This window comes from Vigna umbellata, chromosome 11 (assembly GCF_029865625.1).
Source record: "Vigna umbellata cultivar VRB3 chromosome 11, Vumbellata_1.0, whole genome shotgun sequence".
NCBI classification, from domain to species: domain Eukaryota; kingdom Viridiplantae; phylum Streptophyta; class Magnoliopsida; order Fabales; family Fabaceae; genus Vigna; species Vigna umbellata.
The window spans coordinates 6,656,946-6,665,254 of NC_142175.1; the positions used below are offsets into that span (position 1 = coordinate 6,656,946).

The following is an 8,309-nucleotide window of genomic DNA, read 5'->3' on the forward strand; positions in this document are numbered from 1 at the left end:
TCTTTTTCTTAAGTGCAATGATTTTTATCATATCTTTCTTCTTTAGTGATATGCACACATATATCAACAAGAAATTATACATGCATCGAAGCACTTTATCGTACATGCATTAAATTTTTTGAACGTTGATAAGCGTTAGACTATATTGCATGTTCACGACATCTTATCATTTGTCATATCATTCACAAATGCATCATTTGGTAAAACATAGATCATGTATACTCATCATATGATATTATCATAGATTCTTCTTCAAAGGAAATAGCGTTTAGTAGTCATTCATTAGGCGATGTATTCTTTAAAATGCTTTGCTTGAGATAACACTTGAATTGGTACAAATTTCTTTTAGCCTTAGTGTTATACAAGAGATATACTTTCTATTTCATAAGATGCTAACTCATGTAGTCTATGAGATGATTTCAAAGTGACACTATCTTTTCTTAGACGTTATTTACGATTTTAGTTCATTAGACAATTTAGTCTAGAAAATATTGTTCATAAGCTTGACTCCATTTGAACAAAAGTTAGAAAATATTTGTTCTTCAGATGTTATTTCTTTTAAACAACTTTTTATGCACATCAATATTTCATTTAATGATTTTTGCTAAACTTTAAAACCTGAGTTGATTAGACATTTGATTCTCTAGACGATCTTGTCTTAACATGACCTCTATAGAACTCATGAATATCGGACACGTGCATGACCTAATAAGCATAACACAACGATAACATTAAGGATTATGCGGCTGTATTGTGATTGATAAATCACTAACACACGTCAAATGCCTTTGGTTATAACTTGATATAACAACACTCTGTTAAGTTTCTCGATCTAAGATTGGCTCATATATTTTACTATACTAGTTTTGATGCATTACATCTTATATGAGACCTATGATTTTCTTGTTTCATATATTTTTTTTACAATATGTGGGGGCATTGTTGTAATAATCAATGCATTCCAAAAGAATATAGCTTATGTGACTGCAACAAAGTATAAAAACTGCATAAATGTTTTCCACTTTTTATGCAATAAGTTATTGTTACAACCCATTTTTTTAAACATTGCACATCTTGTCCCACAAGAAACCATGGTGGTGGTTGTAATCGTTGGACTTTTCTCCCTATAAGTCAAGAGATATTATTTTTTTTCACTCAGTTATACCCGTCCTACACCTATAAATAGGTGCTCTTTCTCACCTCTAAAAAAACAAGACATATATCTCTTTTTCACTCTCACTTGTTCTTTTCTTTTTTTCTCTTTATCTTCGATTTTGAGTTTATATTTACACTTTAAAATAACTTTTGTTCCTAGTTCTGAATTGCTCAATATAAAGATGTTCTTGTTGTATCCTTGATATTTACACATACATTGTGAATAAATCCTTAAAGATAGTGATCATTTACACGAAGTATATTAAATTATGTTCTTATCATATTCTCCAACTTAGATTACTTACTTGAAGAAATGTTCCTCTTTCAATTTTACTGTTTAAATATTTATAGGAAGGTTACCGTTTGAGTTCATAAATTAGTGAACGTGACTCAAAGAAGATTTTATTTGGTGGAATTCTTTTACGAATTTCAATTATATGACTTTTTTTTATTTACCCGCTTTTTGTTTACTTAGCTTTTCTTTACATTAATCTTGGTCTATTTCCTTCATGTTTGAATTCTTTTCTTTTAACTATTTTTTATATGCTGTGTAGTGCTTATTAGTACAATATAGCTTAAAACAAGAGAGACAATAGAAAAAAATAATAGACAGAGATAAAGTGTTTAATAGATAAAAAAATCCAAACTTGTTTTGGCCTCATTTATAAATTTTAATTAAGCTGTTGAAGTTTTCGAATATGAAAGATATGGATTTTTCAATTGAAAATGTCTCAATGATATTCTAATAGAAGGTTGTAGTTGAAAGTATGTTGAAGAAAAACATTTAGTGACAAGTTGTTGAAATTATTGTTCCAAGAGATCAAGAAATGAAGTACTCAAACGATTTTTCTGAAGAAATTAGTAGTAATACTCAAAGGTGGTTCTATCAACCAATTAGCAGGGGAAAGCACTTGAAGATATTTTAGACAAGAAGTTGAAGACAATTGTCATTTGAAAAGAAAATTAAATCAAAACAAAAAAACATCATAGACATGGATTATTTGATAGTTATTATTTACATATTAAAATCTTGTAATTTCATCAATATATATAGTTAGGGAATTTATAATAAGTGATCAATTTTACTTTTTGTTAGAAACATTTGCCAAATTCCTGTACACCACAACTTCTCAAACCAAAATGACTGGTGAGGATAAAACATATCTTCTCACTCATTCCATAATGCAAATTTACTTTTCGTGAATTATTGTTTTTCTCTATCGTCGTTTATTTCTTTTATAAAATCCACTTTATGATCTTAATCTCCAAAGTCTACTTTGTCAGTTCATAATCCTTTTTTATTCGTCACAACCCAGAAGAAATTTTAGCATACTACTTTTTGAAGAAAAAAAAAAATCTATTCGTCTGATCTGATTTAACATGTCAAAAGAAATTCATTAGACACGTTTAGAATTTAAGATAAACTCCATTTTAAGATGTGACGTTATAATAATAAAACAATCCAACTTCCAAATTGCATTAGTCGGTTGTTTTATTTATATAATTGAAAGTATACAATATATGCATCTTAATTTCTCTTCGATTTTATTATAGCTGCTTAAAATAAGCAAATATGTCACATTCGTATTAAAATCACTTTTTTTTTTCATTTCTATATATACATGATATTCTTATAGGTAAATATATTATCAAAGTTAGGTTCATATAAACAATAGAAGAGAATTTTGAACGAATAAAACTCCAACGGATCAATGTTGAAGAAAATGTGTATTATGTTAAATTTTATTTTTAATTATGGGTTTGAACAATGTAAGTATATAGTATTAAACCTGTTGGTCAAACATCCAAGAACACTAGATCAGTTTAACGAGTTAATCAGCTGTTAATTATATTAATTATAACATTTAATATATCTTGTATTTAGATATCTATTAATTTAAGCATTAAAATATCTTTTACAGAGAGATGATTCAAACACCCCTCACATAGAACAGATAGAACCAATCGAAAATCAAAACATTAAAAAATTAAAAGTGTTTGACCAGTCTGAAGAAACAATAAGTAACATAAGATTTTTAACTTAATATTAATTATGTTTTATTCTTTTCAACATATTATATCTAAATCGATATAAATCTAGGAATGAATGTATGTAATAATTATGGGAATATGTCTAAGTAATAATTGATATTCTAAAATAAACAAACAAATGCCACTCATATTACTATTTCTTATTATGATTAATTATATGAAAACATATTTTTTTTACTGTATCTAATTACACGTATACACTGAAATAAACAATCTTGTTTGTTGTTACTATGCTTGGCAGAGTGTTACATAAAATATTTGTGTTAACAAATATGTACATTCCTGTTTTCTAACACATTTGTCAAGTTTTATTTATAGAACTATTATGGTAGTTAATATTTATTTGAAAATAAACTAATTGTCACCGCATACTAATTTTATTCCAATTGATATTCTCGTAGAACATATTTCTTTTGTTTTTTTTTATGATCTTTATGTAATTGTTCCTCTCGAAATGATGAAACCATTTTTTGTGTGCGGTTCGAATCCATTTTGTTATCAAGATAATTCACTCCATTTAACATCTTGAACAAAAAGTCTTTTCTTGAATCATAAATCCTGAAATGACCCGTTTTGATTTTTATATTGAATAATCTTTTCCTTTACCAATTTTTTCTTTTTCGATCAATTTTCTTGCCCCAATAATATGATATTGAAATATGTCTTTAAATTAACATGAGATATTTTGTTAGAATGAATGTAATGATAACAAAAACATACAAAAGATAAAAGAAACTATCGTAATTGTTATCATATTGTAAATTCTCTCTTTGGGATACGTTATTCATAATTTGTTATCAACTTGGTATTGTAAATTCAGCTTAACACTTATGAACCACCGTTGTGACCTTAACTTTAAAACGATTATCAAAAGAAAAGGTTCAAGTTGGCTTTCTCTATCAATTTCATGCACTAAAATTTGAAAATGAAAGAGAGGGGCAAAGGGGTAATTAAATAGGTTCCTTTGTCTTTGTTCCATAAACAAAAGAGAGGTTCACGAGACAACGTACTACAAACTCGTAGTTTCACATGAAATGAAATGCAACAACCCCATTTTGGTCAATTGAACTCGACCAACTTGTCCCCTATTTTAATACGTCCCCCACATGAACTTCATTTGAACCTTTCATCTTTTCAAAACCCAACCCTACCACCATTTCAAGATTCAACCTTCAAGCTCCTACAACTATATATATATATATATATATAATCTACATAACCTTACAAAAAAAACCAAACCACCCCTCCGACCTCACTCATTACTTTTCTTTCTCGTAGAAAAATTAAGAGGAAGAAAAACCCTAAATCCTTTCAAAAATCAATTAACCTCTATCTCCTTCTGTTTCAGAGACTAGTCTTAATTTTCGCATCCAAAAGAACTTCTATTTCAGGTATTAATCTTACACTTTGAATGGAATGATATTTCTGATTCAGAGATTAGTCATTAACCTTAATCTTAGAGATACTTCTAATCAAGAGATTAGTCATTACTTCTAGCTTATAAACAATATAATTATCTTCAACCTCGTCTTTATAATGCCACCGAACCCACCCATGTCTTCTCTTCTCCTCCACCTGATCAACCACAACGACTCCACCGCCGCCGTCGCAGACTGTCATGAAACCCTACTCGTCAAGCCCTTTGGAGCGGTACCCGATACCGTGGCGCGTTACCACACTCACGCGGTGGCGGAAAACCAGTGCTGCTCGGCGGTGGTGCAGGAGATCGCCGCCTCCGTGGCCACCGTGTGGTCCGTCGTGAGGCGCTTCGACAACCCACAGGCCTACAAGCACTTCGTGAAGAGCTGCCACGTCATCGGAGGCGACGGCGACGTCGGGACACTCCGGGAAGTCCATGTCATCTCCGGCCTTCCGGCAGCACGGAGCACCGAGCGCCTCGAGATTCTAGACGATGAGCGCCACGTCATCAGTTTCAGCGTTGTCGGCGGGGACCACCGCCTCTCCAACTACCGCTCCGTCACCACCCTCCATCCCGCCGCTGCCGGTTCGGGGACGGTGGTTGTGGAGTCCTTCGTGGTGGACGTGCCAGCCGGGAACACGCCCGAAGACACGCGCGTGTTCGTCGACACAATCGTAAGGTGCAACCTTCAGTCACTTGCGCAAACCTCGGAGAACTTAACGCCACAGAACAACATCATCAATGACAACACCAACAATTACAAGTTCAGTTCCTAAATTTTTCCTTTTTTTTTTCTTTTACTATTTATGATTTATAGTGTCATTTTCTATATATAAATATATGGTGATTTGTAATGAAGTGTTGTATGTGTATATTGTGATTATTATTATTATTATAGATTGTTGGTTGTATTAGCTACTCTCCAATTTTGTTGTTTCTTAATAATTTCTATAATATAATCTACTAGATTCCATTATATTATATACTATGTTCGTAAAATCAAAGAGAAATTCTGAAAGCACTCTCTTGATACTCTTGTTTTTTTTTTTCTTTTCTTGGTACATGAAATTATTGATGGCATCTACACTATTATATTTTCCAATTCTCTATATTGAATCTCTTCTAGCATAGTGTTTATAATCATTTTCACAAAACAAAAAATAAACCTAGCTTGATTACTTGTGGAGATTAAAATCCATAACAAAGTATTATCTTGTTAATGTAGACAAAAATAATATCACCATTAGAAACCCTTCTGCCGATTGCGATTTTCCAAAAAGAAATACCAATGTGCTGAATAAATTGATTTTTAAGATGTTCTGTAATTTATAGGTGCCTGTATGAATCACGAGATACTAACTGGTGATTGAATTAAAACAAAAAGAAAGTTAATGTGGGTGGTAATCCTACTAGGACATCCTCCTTTTATTAATGAAACTAGTGGAGATGGTGAAGATACGAAAACCATTGCACTAATTAATGTTTGATAAATTAATTGATGTTAATTGCGAATTGAATCATCTATGCAAAATCATATTAAATAAACAAAGTAGTGCTTATATATGTCATGATTTACAAGTTTCAACATTAAACAATTTTAAATTGAGGTTTTTTTTTAATTCACATCCATCACTAATAAGATAAGTTTATTGTAAATATAAATAAATATAAATCTCATTTTATAACTTAATTTTATAAAATTGATTAAACTTAAATTTTACTTTTTAAAATTATATAAAAATTATCCAAAATTTATTTTATTGAGATTTCAAACATATCATCATATATCGATTTACTTGTAAATATTTAATCTCATTCTTAATATCCATATATCTCTATCTCCACGTAAAACTAGAGGTCCAGAGTTAAAAACATTTGTTATTTTCTTTCTCTTGATTAATATGATCCATTAATTTGAATAAGTACACTTATTTCTAACGTGTAGTTTTCGTCATTAGAAATTGTCTTTAGTATGTAACAATTAATGCAGGAAAATTAGCTAGGACTTTGAATACTTACCAAATCAGGTCAGAAGTACAGTGTTATCTTATCATGTACTGAAATAAATATAATGGTATTTTATTTTTTAGTTAGCTTGAAGTTATATATATGATAAAGTAAGAAAATAGAGACAACCTAATAGCAAAAGAAAAAAGTTAATGCAATAGCATATTGAAGAGTATATACTGTATCTGCCAACCTGTCCTTAGTTGTAAGATAAACTAGTAATCAATATGTTCATGATGTGTATATACACACAACAAAATACGAATCTAGGTTTTCTCTTGGTTTTTTTTATTACATTTCTATTAACGTTTTTGAAATTCAATGGTGTTAATATATTAAAAAAATTAAGATATTTTAAAATATTAAAATAAAAATATATCAAAATATTTTAAACAAAATATTAAAAGGATAACACTAAAATTTAATGAAAGAATTTAAATTTCAAAAAATAAAAGAAAAATCATTAAAAAAATGACGCAAGTTGAAGTGTGAATGAGGAATATAAACGTCGTCGGTTTGTGCAAGTTGATGAGCAAGTGGGAGAAAAGAAACAGAAGGGAAAGATGTAGGAAAGAGAGAAGAGAGGATTGATTGATGAGTCCGCGTGCATTACCGCCCTTTTGGTTTCTCCACTTTTCGTGTAAACATTCAATATATTTTTAAGTTCGACTTTTTTATTATTTTATTTCTTGAAATTCATCTCGGTGTCATAGGTCAACCTACGATTTTGCACCCTTTACGAATATAATACCACATTTTATTAATTATCTAAGTTTCTAATATCAAGTCATTTTTATCCAATACAATAAAACATTTAATTAGTAGAAAACTTATAATTAAACATTGATATTGATATTATTATTATTACATGTAAATAAGGAGATAAGATTATTATTGTTATTATAATTTATTACTATTTGGTATTTTATATTAAAATTTAAATAATTTTTAGAAGTGAACCCGAATTGTTTAATTTAAAAAAATTTAGGTTTAATCATTTTGGAAGACTCTTTTGTGCAGATTTGTATTAATTAGATTCTCGTATTTTGAAAGTTCTCAATTGGATCCCTATTTATGTAAAATTGAGTCGATAAAGTCATTGTCGTTAATTGTTGTGAACGGCGTTAAATTTCTTGCGTTGTGGCATGCTGAAGTAGCATTTAATAACGACGTGGCACATTAACAACTCATTATGTGGATTTATTTGATTTTAAATTTTAAAAAACTTTAAAATGTGGTTAACTTAATAAAAATAGAATAATATATTTATTTCTGGAAATGAAATTAAAACGTATTAGGATTAAGTTTGGTATTTTGGGGTAGATTTTGAGAGTGAGGGAAAATTGCGGAAAATAGGATTTTTCGTGGGTTCGTTGTTTTCGTTTGAAATTGGGAGAAAATAGGGTTATAGTGAGAAATTAGTTGTGGATGAATTTTGGTTTTATGATTTTGGGGTCATCTATCAGTGGTTGTTCGGTGGAATCGACAAATTTTTAGCTGTGAAGCATTATGGGCAACACTTGAAGCAGAGTCTTCTCAGTTGAATCAAAACCAGCGTAGAAACACTGCACAATGTTGGCGGCGGAGGAGGTCGAGGAGTTGGGAGGGGGAGAAGTCGAGGGGGAGAGGGTGGTGAGTGGCGGAAGTGGAAGATGAGAGAGTGAAGGAGAATCTG

General features: G+C 30.2%; 1 pseudogene; it reads left to right on the forward strand.

Moving 5' to 3' along the window:
- Positions 1-4,416: 4,416 nt before the first annotated feature.
- On the forward strand, positions 4,417-5,541 carry LOC148190856 (abscisic acid receptor PYL4 pseudogene; annotated as a pseudogene).
- Positions 5,542-8,309: the final 2,768 nt, after the last annotated feature.